Source organism: Panthera uncia, assembly GCF_023721935.1.
Source record: "Panthera uncia isolate 11264 chromosome A3 unlocalized genomic scaffold, Puncia_PCG_1.0 HiC_scaffold_11, whole genome shotgun sequence".
Lineage (NCBI taxonomy): Eukaryota > Metazoa > Chordata > Mammalia > Carnivora > Felidae > Panthera > Panthera uncia.
Genome location: NW_026057578.1, coordinates 44,877,052 through 44,893,746, shown reverse-complemented (window position 1 = coordinate 44,893,746; position 16,695 = coordinate 44,877,052). Strand labels below are relative to the sequence as shown.

At 42.0% G+C, this 16,695-nt stretch overlaps 1 long non-coding RNA gene across 1 annotated transcript in view; it reads right to left on the bottom strand.

The window, feature by feature from the left end:
* Positions 1 to 16,695, bottom strand: part of LOC125936170 (uncharacterized) — a 61,549-nt gene that overhangs the window by 43,111 nt on the left and 1,743 nt on the right. The window contains exon 2 of the long non-coding RNA XR_007461950.1: positions 8,230 to 8,278. This is a non-coding gene — a long non-coding RNA (uncharacterized LOC125936170). The remainder of the gene's footprint in view (positions 1 to 8,229; positions 8,279 to 16,695) is intronic.

Here is a 16,695-nt window from a genome sequence, read left to right as displayed (position 1 = left end):
CTAATTCTTAAATCGTGCTCTTTTGCCTTAGTCTCCCTCTTTTTTTCTGCTTCATTATTCTCCATAAGTTTGTCCTTTATATCGCTGATTTGCTGTTCTGCCTCATCCACCGTTGCCGCTGTGGCATCTATTTGAGATTGCAGCTCAGTTATAGCATTTTTTATTTCATCCTGACTAGTTTTTACTTCTTTAACTCCACAGAGAGGGGTTCTAATCTATTTTTGACCCCAGCTAGTATTCTTATTATCGTGATTCTAAATTCTGGTTCAGACATCTGGCTTGTGTGGGTGTTGATTAAGTCCCTGGCTGTCATTTCTTCCTGCTCTTTCTTTTGGGGTGAGTTCCTTCATTTCACCATTTTGAAGGGAGAAAAGGAATTGATGAGGTAAAAAAAATTAAAACTAAAAAATTAAAAACCACACACAAACACAAAAGTGAAATAAATGAGGGTTGATTCTAGGTGTGTTTTTGTCTGGTTATTTAAAGGAGCTTGATAGATTAGGGAAAAAAAGGAAAGAAAAAGAAAACATTTGAAAATTTGAGAAAATGAATACAATCAAATATAATAAAATGAAATGATGGAAGTAAATAGAATTTGAAAAATTTACAAAAAAGTAAAAAATATAGTAGAAAAAATAAAGAAAAATATTTTTAATAAAAATTGAAAATAAAAATAGATTTTTTTCTCTTTCTGTATTCAAGAAAAATAAAAGAAATGAAAAAGAAGAGAACAAAGAAAATTGAGTAGATGGATCAGCAGACTGAAATACAATTGAAATTACATCTGTTTCCCCTAGAAGTCAACTATGAAGCACTTTATAGTCCAAAAACTAAGCAGGCAGAGAGATTTGTGGTGTTCCTGAAGAGTGAGTTTGGCCCAGTAAGGTGAGGCTTACTGTAACAGCTCTGTTCTCCACTAGATGGCGCTGATTAGCTTACTGGGGTGGATTATGGCGCTTGTAGGTGTGTATCCGCATGCTCTGGAGGGGTGAAAATGGTGTCACCCAGCTACCCAGTCTCTAGTATCGGAACTCTGCTCTCCTCGACCAGCAATTGCACACCCGTCCTTTGTCTCCAGCTTCCATCCACTCCCTGTTTTTACACTGTCCGTGTCCAATCTGTCAAGTTGCCAGGCAGCTCCTGCATCTTGAGTTTTATCTCAAATGTGGCTGTGTTTCCTGACTCCTCACTTCTGAGGGACTGTGGCTTTAACCCGTTCTGACCCTCTGTGGGAGGGTCTCACCGAGCAATGGCCAGGTGCTGGCTGCACCCAGGAACGTTCATGAGACCATGCTGCTGTCAATGCCTAGATGCTGTGGCTGGGTGCCAGCCAGCCCCAGAAAATGTTCATACAATCGTGTAGCAGCAGCATTTCAGGGATATAGGAAAATCACAACACACATCTGGCACCAGGCTTCACCCTTAATGACCTTGTCCCAGCACCAGAGAATGTGGTTGTTCTCTGGGGTCTGCTGGGACCAGGTGGCCACACATCCTCTACCACATGTCTTTCCATCAATGGGACTGCTTCTCCCTGTGTGGCCCAAGAACTTCCTGGACCCCACTCTGCTCCTGGGGATTCACCCTTCTCACCAGAGCACCACCAGATATTGACCTACAGATTTTCAGACTCTGCACTTCCCCTGTTGATAGAGTCTTAATGGAATTTAAACCCTCTCCTTTATCCTTTCTTCCTTTGTAGTTCAGTCCCTATGGCTGTTTCCCCTTTTCCACTTTCTCTCCAGGTGCTTTGGGGGGGTGCTTTTCCCATACTCTACCCCCCCATCTCTGTCCTCTCTTCACAAGCAAAAACAGCTCCCTGCCCACCGCAGCTTCTCTCTGTCCCAGTTCACCTCTCCATGCTGCATACCTGCTGAGTTCCGTGGTTCAGGTCATGCAGATTGTTGTGTTAATCCTCAGATTAACTAGTTTTCTAGGTGTGCAGTTTTCTAGGTGTGCAGGATGGTTTAGTGTTGATCTGGCTGTATTTCATGGATGCGATAGGCAAAAAACAAAAAACAAAAACAAAACTCATGCTGTTCTGTCATCTTGGTTCCTCCCTGTCTAATCGTGACATTTTAAAATTGGACAAGTGTTTGATATCTAACCACCCCACCACCACCATAAATTGATTCAAGAGACTTTTGAAGGCACAGCTAAGTCTCCAGCTTGGAGAGGATGCCCTACTACAATGGGATTCCTGTCTCTAGGGTACAGTCTATGTCTTGAATCAAAGACTATTACATGACACTGTTTCCCCTATAGACAGCCAAGGGATGAACATAGGCATGTGTTCCAGTGAGCAGCTTGGGGATTTCGTGCTTTTAAACCTGAAACTTTAGACTGTCATGATCTAGAACTGCACCACCCAACATGGTAGCCACTATTCAAATGTAACTCTTTAAATTCAAATTAAACAAATAAAAGTTAAAATTCATTTTCACAATCCTTTTGGCCAGATTTCAACTCCTCAATAGCCACATGTGGTTAACAGCCACCACATTGGGTGGTGCAGGTATAGAACATTTCCATAATTGCAGAAATTTCTATTGGATAGCACTGGTTGGAGATCCTGTTTCCCAGATTGGCAGCACTTCTTCTAGGAGAAACAGTAAGAGTTCCACTAAATTTAAGCTGCAGTTACTGCCATGTCACTTTGAATTCTATGTGCCAAGAGCCCAACAGGCAAGAAAAGAGGTCACTGTCCTGGAAGGTAGACTATTCATGTTCCACAGAGAGACAGGGATGCTGTTATACAATTGAGGGCAGGGCATAGTATGACAGCCAGGTGATCTACAGGGCCATCCCTTGGTTACCTACACCCATCCTAATTTTGATGGTAAATGAAAAAATGCATCCATACCCAAGAAAAACCAAGACCAGGGCTCAGAGCCCTCAGGGAAAGAGTCTGGGTCACTACACCAGAGAAGCAATCTTAGGCCAGCAGAAGTGCTGGAGGTAACAAGAGGTGAGGGTATAAAATAGAGGAGAGAGAAGCTGAGAATCAGCTACAGGCTCAAGACCAGTTGGAGTGGTATTACAGCTGATATCATTACCCTTCCTTTTCTATGTTTTCCCAGGAAAAGTGCCCAACCAGAATCCCAGACAAGCTTGTTCCTAGATGGGGTGAATGTCTATTCATTTAGCAAATGGATTTGAGCAGCACAAAGTGGTGCACCATCAGATTCCCTTTATTTATTTTTAAAAAAATTTTAAATTTACGTTTATTTTTGAGAGTGAAAAAGACTGAGTGAGAGCAGGGGAGGGGAAGAGAGGAAGACACAGAATCTGAAGCAGGCTCAAGGCTCTGAGCTGTCAACACAGAGCTGAACACAGGGCTCGAACTCATGGACCACGAGATAATGACCTGAGCTGAAGTTGGACACCCAAGTGACTGAGCCACCCAGGCACTCCATCAGATTCCCTTTAAAACCTAGGCCTCTTTCCCTGCTGCTAGAGGTATTGATTGCCAATGGCTAACAGCTAAATGTCTCTCCAGGAGTTGCCTTGGCTAAAGGAAGCCACTTTGCCCGAGGTTACAAACACTCCCTGAAGGCAGCCCTTCTCCAGTGACTTGTCAGTAAAGAGGTACAAAGGTCTAGCCCTTTTGAAGACTTAGATCTTTAACCCTGGAACCCTTTCATTCATTCATTCATTCATTTATTTATTTATTTATTTTCAATATGTTCTTTCTTAAAAAAAATGAGCATAGTTGACACACATCTTACATTAGTTTCAGGTATACAACATAGTGATTCAACAAGTTGATACATTATGCTAAGTTCACCACAAATAGCTACCATATGTCCCTGTATATCACTATTACAATACCATTGATTATATTCTTTATGTTGTGTCTTTTCTTCCAGTGACTTATTCATTCCATAACTGGAAACCTGTATCTCCTACTCCCCTTCACCTGTTTTGCCTTTATCCATGTTGTCTCAAATGGCACAATCTCATTCTTTTTATGGCTGTGTAATATTCCTGTGTGTGTGTACGTTGCATCTTCTTTATCCATTCATCTATTGATGGGCACTTAGGTTGCTTCCATATTTTGGCTGTTGTAAATAATGCTGCAATAAACATAGGGGTACATATGTCTTTTCAAATTAGTGTTTTTGTTTTCTTTGGGTAAATACCTAATAATGGAATTATTGGCCCATGTGGTAATTCTATCTTTAACTTTTTGAGGAACATCAATACTGCTTTCCACAGTGTTTGCACCAATCTACATCCCTACCAACAGTAGAATGTACAATTTCTCTTCATCCTCACTGGCACTTGTTATATCTTGTCTGTTTGATTTTAGCCATTCTAACAGGTATAAGATGACATCTCATTGTAATTTTGATTTGCATTTCCCTGATGATTTGTGATGTTGGGCATCTTTCCATGTGTTTGCCAGGCCATCTGGATGTGTCTTCTTTGGAAAAAAACATCTATTCAGGTCCTCTGCCCCCCTTTTTTTATTATTTATTTATTTTGAGAGAGAGAGAGAGATTGAGAGCAGGGGAGGGATAGAGAGAGGGAGAAAGAGAGAATCCCAAGCAGGCTCCACACTGTCAGCACAGAGCCTGACACAGGGCTCAATTTCACAAATCACGAGATCATGACCTGAGCCAAAATTAAGAGCCAGACACTAAACCAACTGAGCCACCCACGTGCTTGCCCCTCTGCCCATTTTTTTTCATTGGATTGTTTGTTTTGAAGTTCCTTTCTTTGTTTTTTCCAGAGTCAGTTTTTCCTTTGTTTTGGCTTTTCTCATGCATACAGCTGATTTCTGTCTGCTTGCTGTTGAGACGGCTGGTCAATATTCTGACCAGACTCTCTCTTGGGTGGAAAGTGCACCTGAGCGCTATGAATGATAATGGACAGATTTTGCTCTAGGATACTGTGAGGGACATTTTCCATTTGCCCTTCCTTCTACCCTGTCCCAATCCCCTCCTGATTTCTGCCTCTCAATTGTGTTTGGTCAACAAGGCACGCTGGTAAGAGATGAGAGGGAAGGAAGAGTGTAGTCTGGGTACTTTCCTGTTTTCCTCCTTGTGTATTGTTTCAGGTTGTCTGCACTCATCAACAGAAGATCTCAGATCTTTTCAAAATGACCCAACATCCACCTTTGGCTGACTGCTCCCTGCTCTTGTCTCTTAAAGCCAGGGGTTATGACAGCCCTGCTGCTTCTGGCCTTGGGACCAGCACCATCCTTTGTCTTCGCACCACCCCACATTCATTTTCTTTATTAGGAGTTCTCTTAACTTGATGTCCCTGGGAGGCAAAGCCTGAGGCAACAGGCTATTTTTATTAGAGAGCTCAATCCTAGAACAGCGAAATAAGGAAATTGGGCTAAAGAGGGGAAGCCAATACTAGGAGATATGATGGTGCCGGCTGGTACTGAGTGCAGCTGGTTGCTCAGTTTCACAGGACTGTGTTCTTAGATGGGATACAAGTAGGTCAGGATGACCAGGGGAAGACAAAGGCAAGAATTTAGCCACCAGCTCCCAGCTTCCATTTGTCAAAGAGCAACTCGGCTAGATGTTAATGTCTCTGCACTTTCAGGAGGCATGTGGTGGGCTCCAAACATGATCTCATGGTGTTCCAACTCAGTATGCTAATTAAACACTAGGGTAGGAAGTAAAAGGTGTGCTATGCAGGTATGAGGGTAAGTGCTGGCAGATTGTACCAGTGTGGTGGTACTAAATGTTTGACAACTGCCTCTCCCAGTTCCGTGGTGTAAATACTCACCATGGTTGACTTCAATGTAGATGTGGAGAAGGGTGCCCTATAAGGTGTGTTTGTCACACAGATACAATAGAATCATATACAGATATAATAGAATACACTCTAGAATATATAGACTAGTAAAATAGGTAGAAAGTAATGAGTTTGGAATATTTATTACCTTTGTTTATATTATAATTTATTTAGTCACAAGTTTATATAATTTAATTTGTTAAATTATGGCTATTTTAACTCTCCCAAGCTAGTAAGGATTGGCTCCACACATTATTGAACTGCACCCACAATAAGGAGGTTGGAGCCAGTCAAGTGGCCACTGCAAGAGTGGACAAACCAAAAAACATGTAGGGCCCAAAGGACCTGAAGCAGATGCATGAGAGGAGTCTGGTAAGCTTCCTTACAGGTAAACCCACCGTGCGCTATTCTAATTGGGATGTCGGGACCTGATGATACAGTCGAGTAGGTTTGGGCCAACCGGCAAGCTACACACTCTGCAGAGGCCAGAATTAGGGAGGCTTTACTCAAGAGGTACTGACATCCACTCATGAGAGCACACCCTTCCCTGTACATGCAGATTTTTCAGAGAAGAGTCCCCATGTTTTGAGAGGGATTCTGCTCTTGTGAGATAGGGACTCTCAGGAACAGTTATGTAAATATTCCTTCACTTCTACTTTGTCCCCACCTCCACCAAACCTTCCAGTTCCAAGACCGAAACCCCTGGAATACCAATAACCATTCTGGCCCCTACTTCCCAACAAGGATCTCTTAGGGTGAGTGGGAAACTGCTTCTATCACTCTGTTTTGTCAGTCCACACACTTCCTGTGTTTGCCAGTTCCAAGAAAACTGTTGGAATCTCTCTACCTACCACCCATCAGTAACTTTCTAGGTCTCTTTAATTTTATGGGTAAATTTATCTAATTTTTTTGCACTATTAAACTTTTACCTCATTTGGAAGTTAGGAAGCATACAAGACAAACTACCTATATGTGATACCATTTGTTTTTAACTGAGAAAGGCTTACATGTGATTAAGTAAAGCACATGAGTTAATGTTCATGAATGTGACTACTTATTTATATCATTACTTATGAGGGAGAGAAAAGCAAGCAGACAAATTAGTAAACACCTTTGAACTCGCAAATGATTACCTGTTTCTCAGCAGACAGCACTATAAAAAACTTGACTCAATGAAAACATTTCAGTGCACTTGAAATCTCAAACATGGACTTGATTTCTGACCTATGGCAACTCATTAAACTTGATTGATGTGCATACTGCCCATCTGTTAAATACGCTAATGGTACTTCTGAACATGGCATGAACTTCAATTATGGAGATTGTTTCCAAAGATTTATTGGATAGTTGTTATATATAAAGCCCTGAATTAGGATTTAACAAATTAAAAAGAGGGATAAAAACAAAGAGAGAGAGAGAGAGAGAGAGAGACTGAATTCCTGTCTTTAATATAAAAGATGCCTATTTTGAATAAGGAGAAGTTATGTTAATTGACTGCTAGAGATTATGAAGAATAATAGAAAAATGGCATATCTGTCAAACCTTAAAGTGACATCACTAAAAGTTTGCCTCATGTTTTCATCCTATCTTAAATTCTAACCTCATCATTGTATTAGAGGGACTTAAATTTTTTTTTCTTATTCAAATGTAATTAACATACAGTGTTATATTAGCTTCAGGTGTACAATGTATAGTAATTCAACACCTTCTACACACTACTCAGCACTCATCGTGAGTGTACTCTTAATCCCTTCACCTATTAATTATCCAACTGAATTATTTCTTTTCTTTCATCTTTTCTTAGGAAATACAGCACTGTAGCCATTCATATAGAGTGCTAATTCACCCACAGACTCACTTTTTCTTTAAAGCAGCTTTTGTCTATTTTATAAGGTGCTTTCTTAGCAATGGGAGCTTGCAAGACTAAGGTTAGCAGGTACAGCCTGACTCCTGTGACCAGGGGTCTCTGGGAGAAACCAATCCAATCATTACATTGTTTGTAAAGATGTTTCTCTTCCTGGGGACTGAGATAATATCTGCAAATTATCACATCTTCAAAATAAAGGTCCATGTGCCTAGAGGGAGGCTGTGTCACATCCAAATGCTGTGCCACTGTGGCTTAGAACTATGGTGACCTGCCAGGTGCCCAGAGGCAGCTGAGGTCAGACCCCATACAGGTGCCTGTCCATTTGTTCTGACTCCTGGTGCATATACATTGAAGATCATTATAGAGCTTTTTAAAATCCACCAAACGAAAATATATCACTGCCCCCTTGTTTTTCTGCTCTTGTGTTAGAGTAAATTGAGAAAATGAGTCTGGGGATTCTAAAGTGCAATAAATTAGCTGGATGTTAGAAATGTACACAAAGGTAGGAGTGACTGTTTCAGCACAAACCAGAATGAACAAGCTATCCATTTTAAGAGGAAAATTATAGGCTCACATCTATGAATATATTCGAGTTTAGGTTCTCTTACCAGTTCCTGGATGGTTTTCAGGGCATTCATATCCATGTATTCTGTCAGGCTAAAACAAACATTTTTAAATATTAAAATGCTCCCTTTTTTCCCCTCCCATCATTTTCAAACCTTAATAAACCATCAGTCTCTGCTTTGTGGAAAGGAAACCCAAGCAGAGAAATGGAATGTATCTCCTAAAATTTTTTCAAACATCGTTCCAGTGTCTCCTGGAAATGGGGTTATCAAGAGCCTTGTCTGGATTTCTGAGTTCAGTCCACTGTCTACTCTTCAAATTAATGAAATATGATCTCTTTCCTTGCAATGAGTTTGACATTTCCTTGCCCGTTACGTTGCTCAAGGTCTGAAGAATAGTAAGAAGTAGAACTAGAGAGTCTGATGCCAGAAATCCTGTCCTTAACCATGCTAAAAGGCTGGGTGGAGAAAGCGATCAGGCTTGATGATAGATTCTCTCTGGGAGGAAGTAGAAGATACAGATCATTGGAATTGGCATGCTGTCAAAGCTGGATAGGAATCTGAGATAAGTGCCTATTTGGTATTATCTTAAGTTAGGACTAAAAAATAAGTGACACAAAAGCTGAAAAGGAAGATTGGAGCCAAGCATGGACCCTTCAATGCCAACCATATCCATTAGCAATTGGATCAGCAGCTCTAAAAGAGATCTAAATCCTGTGGCTTGTGAATATATTAGGTGATAATTCTCTCATGGATAAGAAGTCAGGAGGTCAGCTCTCTAGCACTGATATAACAGTTTCAGGGACCCAGGCTTTATCTGTCTTTCTGCTTCTCCACCCTCAAAGCTATATGTTGGCAGTAGGAGCTCCCGCCATCTTGTTTATGTTGTAGGTCTGATTCTGAGAAGAGAAAGGGTGATAGGTCACACCCCTCCAGGTGAGTTATCACCCCTAAAAGAGTTTTCTTATGAAGGTCCCAGGGACTCCACATACAGCTCATAGACCTGGCTGCAAGGGAGGCTGGAAAACGCCATCTTTTCACAGGGTATTGCTTCCTGGATAAACTCAGTGTTGTAAGACATGAATGAAGAATGGTTTTTGGGTAGGCATATTGGGTGCCAGTCTTGACCTCACCAGCCTAAGGAGTACGGACCATTTTCTCTGGCCATGGGAAGTTGGTAGAGCATTCTGAGGAGAGAGAGAAGGGGATTGGGTCAAAAAGATGAAATGGCAGAGTGTGTAGGGAGCAAGTGGAAAGGGGTGAATGGGGGGCAATGCTGTGTGAATGGACATGGAAAGGAAAGTGGACAAATACACTCCAACCATTCACAGCCACCTGGGAAACTGAGGCAGCTGGATGGTACTGCTTTAAGAAATGTCTTCCCTGTAGCAGTTGATGTTAAAACGCCTGACAGTTAACTGAATGTCTTCAGATAGAATATGAAGAACGTCAGCTATCATGTGATTAGCAGTTTTATCTTTCTATTAAAACAAATAAATTCCTCCCATAAAGCTACCCTAAAACACATTCTCTTCTGTCCTTTACACTCATTTTGACCCCAATAAAATCTTTTATAATTGAATAATATTGAAACCCTCTTCAATTTAAACTCTACAACTGAACTCAGAAATTTTGTCATCCTTAGCACATCAACACCAACTCAAATGGAATTTGTAGTCACAATTGAACAGGTATTTGGGTTAGTGAGATGTTCACGAGCTTTATGACTCAAAAAACAAAGCCCAAATGAACAAAATAAACACAGCAGTTATAAATAAAGAGTATGGGCTAATGTGCACATTTACAACAAATCATGGAATCCGTGTGTATCTGATGTGACTTTTGAATACAATTATTATAATGCTTACAGATTTCTTTCAAGATTTACTATCTGGATTTGGAATTTTGGGATTTCTGAGATGTCTCAGTGGTTTATGGAGACAAAAGGATGAAATATTTGAAACTGGAGTTGTTCTGTAAATGGCGATGGCTTCCTGCCTTGGCTCTCCACACTACGGATATTTGAAATTGAAGGATTTGTGTTTGAATTACAATAATTTTCTTTTGTAAAGGGACACATAAGTGGTATGGTGTTGTTCATAGTCATAAACACCGAAAGTCAAAAGACTGGCACTATTGCAAAGGATAGTTAGAAATGGTGTTCAGATCACAAAACTCTCTGAGTACTTTCAGGGACTGAGCTACATGGAAAAAGGTATCTCCATGTTGGCACTTTAGATGTCAGCAAAAAATAAATCAACCCTGGGCATCTGGGTGGCTCAGTTGGCTGAGCGTCCAACTCCTGATTTTGGTTCAGGTCATAATCTCACAGTTCATGAATTTGAACCCCATGTTGGGCTCTGTGCTGACAACATGGAGCCTGCTTTAGATTCTCTCTCTCCCTCTCTCTCTGCCCCTCCCCCCCCCAAAATAAATAAACTTAAAAAAAATAAAATAAATCAACCCATACAACACCTCATGTCTGCCACTGACTTATCCCCTCACCTCAGTAAGACTTATATACTTTCGACCCATAAAGGCATCTTATCTTTTGTGTTTTAAAACTCAGGTCTCTTGTGAAAGGACATGATTTCACTTCCAAATACACATGTAGAAGTAGAAAAGAATTTTGTTCATTACTTTACTCAATCACATCCATCCCGTGAGGAAGAGTCTTGGTTTGAGATGGGAACTTTGGTCTCTTTTTTATTTGCTAATTATCAATATTAAATGATTCTATTTGACAATGAATTTATGGCACAAAGTCTATTTTCATTCAGTGAAAAACTGAGATTTACAAGTTCCAAAATCTCTGCAGATCAGTTAATGATGTGGTAAACAGGGTTTCACAGCTAGACAGATGGAGGCAGCTCTTCAGCACCAACAGCTGCAGAGGCGAGGGCTGGGATTGCAGGGCTCGCTCCAAGGGATTTTATTGCAAATTCTAGCAGTAAACACAGCAGATACTTATCCATTCTCAAGAGCGATGGTTATTCTTTCTAACAGATATAATCCAAGTTGCTGACAAAAACACTCACATTATTAAAAAAAAAAAACAAAAAACCTAGCAGAGGTCAGGTGAATTTTTGGTGGCTGAAGGTCGAGTTCTTCTCTGGCTTGGCTCTGCCCCTCACCCATCACGTTCACGCCAAATTCTATCTGTAGAATATCTTTTTCAAGGAATAGGAGGCCAAGTGGTGCCATCTTTTGGCTTTCTGTAACATACCAACTCCTCCACAAAGCCATCACAAATTAACATAGCACCCAAGTGATATTGATGTGCTTGCCATATTAAGGTAGCTCTAATATAAGTCCCCTGAGGGCCACCTGGGTGGCATCAGTCTTCTGTTCAGGACATAATCGCACAGTTCATGATTTTGAGCCCCACATTGGGCTCTCTGCTGTCAGTGCAGAGCCTGCTTCAGATCCTCTGTCCCCATCTCTCTGCCACTTCCCTGCTCATGTTCTCTCTCTCTCAAAAACAAGCATTAAAAAAAATAAGTCCCCTGATCCCCCTTCCAACCAGAGGGATGCCCCTAAGCCCAGCTTACGTAGAGGATTTAATTTATCCTAAGCTGGCAGAAGAGGCTTATCTCTACATCACTACAAAGCTGATGAATGAGCATACCTGAGGACCAGTCACTAGCCAGACATCTGGGCAGCAATGAGTCTGCTGGTCTTTGGAAACCCAAAGACAGCCAACCAACCTCTAAAACTTTTATGATGGCAAGGATGAGAGCCATTGTCTGGAGTATAAGTGAGAACCCTTCCCAGCCCTGCCATGACACCTAAAGCAAACATTTGCTTCCTGCCAGGAGTGGATAGGAAGAGGGCAATGGCTCAGTCAAGTCCCACAGGCTTCCTTCCTCAGCATCAAGAGGGAGTGCCAAGAGTGGTTAATGTGGGGACATGGTATGGATTCTTGCCTTCAGTCAGTAGTAGCAGGGGAAACCTACATCTTACTTGCAATGTGCTCTTTGGAGAACAATTGCAGTAAAAAACCCAGGAAGAGGCTAAAACAAATACAGTGGTATTTGTTGATTTGGTAACTCCTAACTGGACACTGATTTGACCCACACATCATGCTAGGCACAGGGGATACAGCTCTGAGTAGAAACAGATCCTGACCCCACGGGGCTTCTAGTTGGCAAGAAAAGAGAGTCACTGAACAGTGTGGCCAACTGAGATCAGCCATGTTGGGTGGGAGCTCTTAGTGGACATTGTGTGCCACATCCTCTCAGCCTACCTTGTGCTCACTTGCAGCTGGCACCAGTTTCTATGCACACTAACAGCTTCCTAGCTCCAGTACCTGCTTGCCTCTCCCTTCTTAACCTGAAGGCTGCAAGACACTGCCTGTAGTGCAATGTTCAACCAGTTGCTGGGTAGTTTTCCTGGCTTCCTTCCTGTTCAGAGGGGCAATTCTGAGGCATGCCACACACAGTCTCCTAGAGGCCCCCAACAGGAGTGAGCCCCAATTACCCATAGCAGTAATTCACCCATTGACAATTCCTGTATTGATGTCCCCACCTCAGTTCTGCACTTCTTCCAGCACATCCTGGACTATCTCCCAGTTAGCTGCCTGGCTCAAATCCTTGTCTCAGGCTCTGCCTTTAGGGGTTGATCTGTCTCAGGCTAAGGATCCGAAATAGCACAGGGCACATAGCACTTTTGAACAACTTAAAAGATAGCACTGACATGCTGGTTGGGCAGCCAGTGCCAGGGGTGCCCACACAGTCAGCAGAGAGTTGCCCAGCTTGGATGATGCCCCACCCGCTCCCTTGAAAAAGCAACTCTGGGGGCACCTGGGTGGCTCAGTCGGTTGGGCGGCCGACTTCGGCTCAGGTCACGATCTCGCGGTCCGTGAGTTCAAGCCCCGCATCGGGCTCTGTGCTGACAGCTCAGAGCCTGGAGCCTGTTTCAGATTCTGTGTCTCCCTCTCTCTCTGACCCTCCCCCACTCACGCTCTGTCTCTCTCTCAAAAATGAATAAACATTAAAACATTAAAAAAAAGAAAAGAAAAGAAAAAGCAACTCTGTGCAGGTGACAGTCTGATGAGTTTTACACAGAAGTCCCTCTGTGAAGACTTACAAAGGACCTGGGGAGTTTGTACGTCTAAAGTACTTCAGATGTTTTATCTTTTTCCTGCTGTCCATGGGATGGGTACCTTTCAAGTCATGCCTGTGGGGTCCCCTGACACTCACCCCAATGTCCAGGCCTTGGAAAACACATCCCCTCACTTCATCAAGACATGAAGCACAGTGGCACAGTCTTTTAGGCAAACTCTGTAGGGCCAATAGTGTTTCAGAATTTAAACAGTTCAGACATTGGGAACGCAAAACCTTACATATATACCATATATGACATATCTATTATCCCTGGCAGAGTATGAGGCCGTATCCCCTAACTCAACAGTTTAAAATTTCTGCATCTTCATGCTGAACACGTTTGCCCCAACTCTACAATAACTTTTGGTTCTCAGACCATACCAGATCTTAAATTGCAGGTGTAGGATTGTGGAGCCAGTCAACGTTCCACCCAACCAAATCCTGTCCTCTCAAGGTACACTACCTGCCCTTCCTCTGCCTTCTGAAGGACTAACGGGACTCCATCTATAAGTAAAGTACAGCACCTCATATGACTCCATCTTCTTGTTCTCATTGTTTTTCATGCCTTAGTCCTATCTTCCATTTCTACTGTAAACATCCTTGAAGGCAGAAATCGTGTTTGTGCAGTATGCTGAATTTGGCAGAACTCTCTCAGTTGTAGAAAAAATGGATTCATTTCAAATTTTTAAAATTGAAGTATAGCTGATACATGCTGTGACATTAGTTTCAAGTATATAACATAGTGATTGGACAAGTCTATACATTACTCTGTGCTCACAAGTGTAACCACCAACTGTCACCATACAATGCTATTACAATACCATTGATGATATTCCCTATGCCATGCTTTCATCCCTGTGATTTATTCATTCCATAACTGGAAGGTGTCCCTCCCACTCCCCTGCACTCATTTTGCACATCTCCCAGCCCCCTCCCCTCTGGCAGCCTCTAGTTTGTTCTCTGTATCTATGAGGCTGTTTCTGCTTTTTTTTGCTTGTTTTATTTTTTTAGATTCCACATATACATGAAATCATATTTGACTTTTAAAAACTGAATTTCTGCTCTCATAATTGAAAAATGCAGGAATAGCCTCTGAATCAGGTCCAGCTGGATCAAGGGGCTCTATTACTCCATCAGGATTCTTATCTTACTTTCCTTTCTGTGTCTGTGGGCACTGCTCCTTCTCGGTTGGTATCATTTTGATCAGGCTTTCCCTATGTGATTGTTCCTAGACACTGGAGGTTTACAACAGCTAGTTAAGCAATCCCCAAGAAGAAATACCTTCTCTGTTCCCAAGTTTTCACAAAAACTCCCATCAATCATTCCCATTGGTCAGTTTGGTCCTAAACCAATCTCAATAACCAAGGGTGGTAGTATTCTTCTTGACCAGATGTGGGTCCTTGTTTCCCCATGGAACAAGTGCTTTCAGACATTGTTGGTAGAATGCAAAATGGTACAACCCCCCAGAGAGGTGCAATTACATATACATTTCCCCTTTGACTCAGAAATCCCACCAATGCAATGGCAAGTGAACATAATACGTGTACACAAGGTTATCTATCTCAGAGCTACTCCCCATAACAAAAGATTAAAAATAATTAAATGTCCATGAACAGAGACTTATTTAATAAACTAAGGCACATCCATAAATGGAGCTGCTAAAAGAAATGAAGACTATTATGATGGTTAATTTTATACATCAACTTGATTGGGTCATAGGTGCCCTGATATTTGGTCAAACATTATTATAGCTGTGGCTGTGAGGGTGTCTCTGGATGAGATTAACATTTAAATTGGTAGACAGTGAAGCAGACTGCCCTCCTCAACGTGGGTGGGCCACATCCAATCAATTGAAGGCCAGAATAGGAGAAAAAGGCTGAGCCTCTCCTGACTTAGAGAGAATCCCTTTTGCCTCTTGGCCTTTGAGCTGGGACAATGCTTCTTTTCCCCTGCCTTTGAACTGGAATGTTTGACATTGAGACGGTGCAAGTAAATATCAGAGTTCTGTGTTTGCTGAGCCCCTAATACTGGTCACAGTTACTCTCAATACCACTTTCTGAAATCAATGAACATGTTAATTAATCTACATATGAATGTTGATACTGCTAGAGTTATTCAGCCTGGAAAACAAGAAGTTACTCAGATTGGCATCAATCTGTACAAGAGACTGAAAACAAGAGCAAAACAGTCATCCCACTCAGCCCTGCGAGATGGTGAAAATCTGAAAGGCAGAAAACTATGCAGGTTCAGAAACATCTAGCCAAGGTCTAGGAAAAAACCTGTGAATCTGAAGCAGGGACTTGTCACAGCCCTTCTTCATTTTTGAAGCACAGCAGACTCAGAATACACAATGTGCAAGGTTTGACACAATATCTTCCGATAAATTAGACTGTTTTAAACTCATCCCACTGTTAAGCTAGCTTGCACCCAACTGCTTACCTTCCTTCATAGATTTTCAAATCATGAGGCTGCAAGGGATTACTCTAATGTTCTGCAGTAATCCATCATCCTATGCAATAAAGCATCTCATGATAAATCACTAAAAATATCTGCTGCTTCATTAAAAGCAAATCTGTGTTTGGTGACGCATGCACAAGATGACAGAGTGGTGGCTTATGATGGGCCTTCCATCCTGCTGGTCCATGGCAAAGTTGTAACAGGTGCAGCCAATGCACTAGTGACACACCAGACCCTTAAACACAGGGATCCAGACCCCACAGTCCCTCTAAAGTGGCTTTAGATGATTATGCCCCAAAGGGAAACAGGTCAGAGTTACTTCTGGTGTGGTTTGAGTCCATTTGTATTTTGTGATTATGCACAAGGTCCCTGAATATGGCAAATATTACCTATTTGTAGTGGACTTAAAATAGGTAAATGGGAACCTCACTGATAAGACTAAACCCAGCCTCAGGGGCCAGAAATTCCTTGAGGGAGAACCCTCAGAGTCAAAGTCCTGATTAAGGAGGACAGGGGTTCATGTAGCACTCACCAGAAGATTCTCAGTCTCAGGAAAGGTGACATTCTTTGTCCTTGGATGGGACAGTCCCAAGGCATGTCCCTACTGAGACTGTGCCCCAGTTTCCCACAGTGGTAGCCTCTTCATTAAACACACACTGTATTGGCTTCCCCCTCTACTTTCCTTTCCTTTTCCACTTCTTAGCTTCCTGGGATGAGCGGCTTATACTGAAATATTTTTCTCAGGGTCTGATTCTCAGAGAACCAAATCAAGATAGTCCCAGAGGTCTACAAACCCTCTGAGCTCAGTAGCACATGAGAGTTCTCCTATCAGACTCTCCGACAAGAGAGAGTCTGGTGGAAACCATGTTAGTACTACAATGAGGTGAACCAGAACCATAGAGACAGAAACAGCAAGAATGGTAATATGGGGGCTGAATTCTGTTGAGCC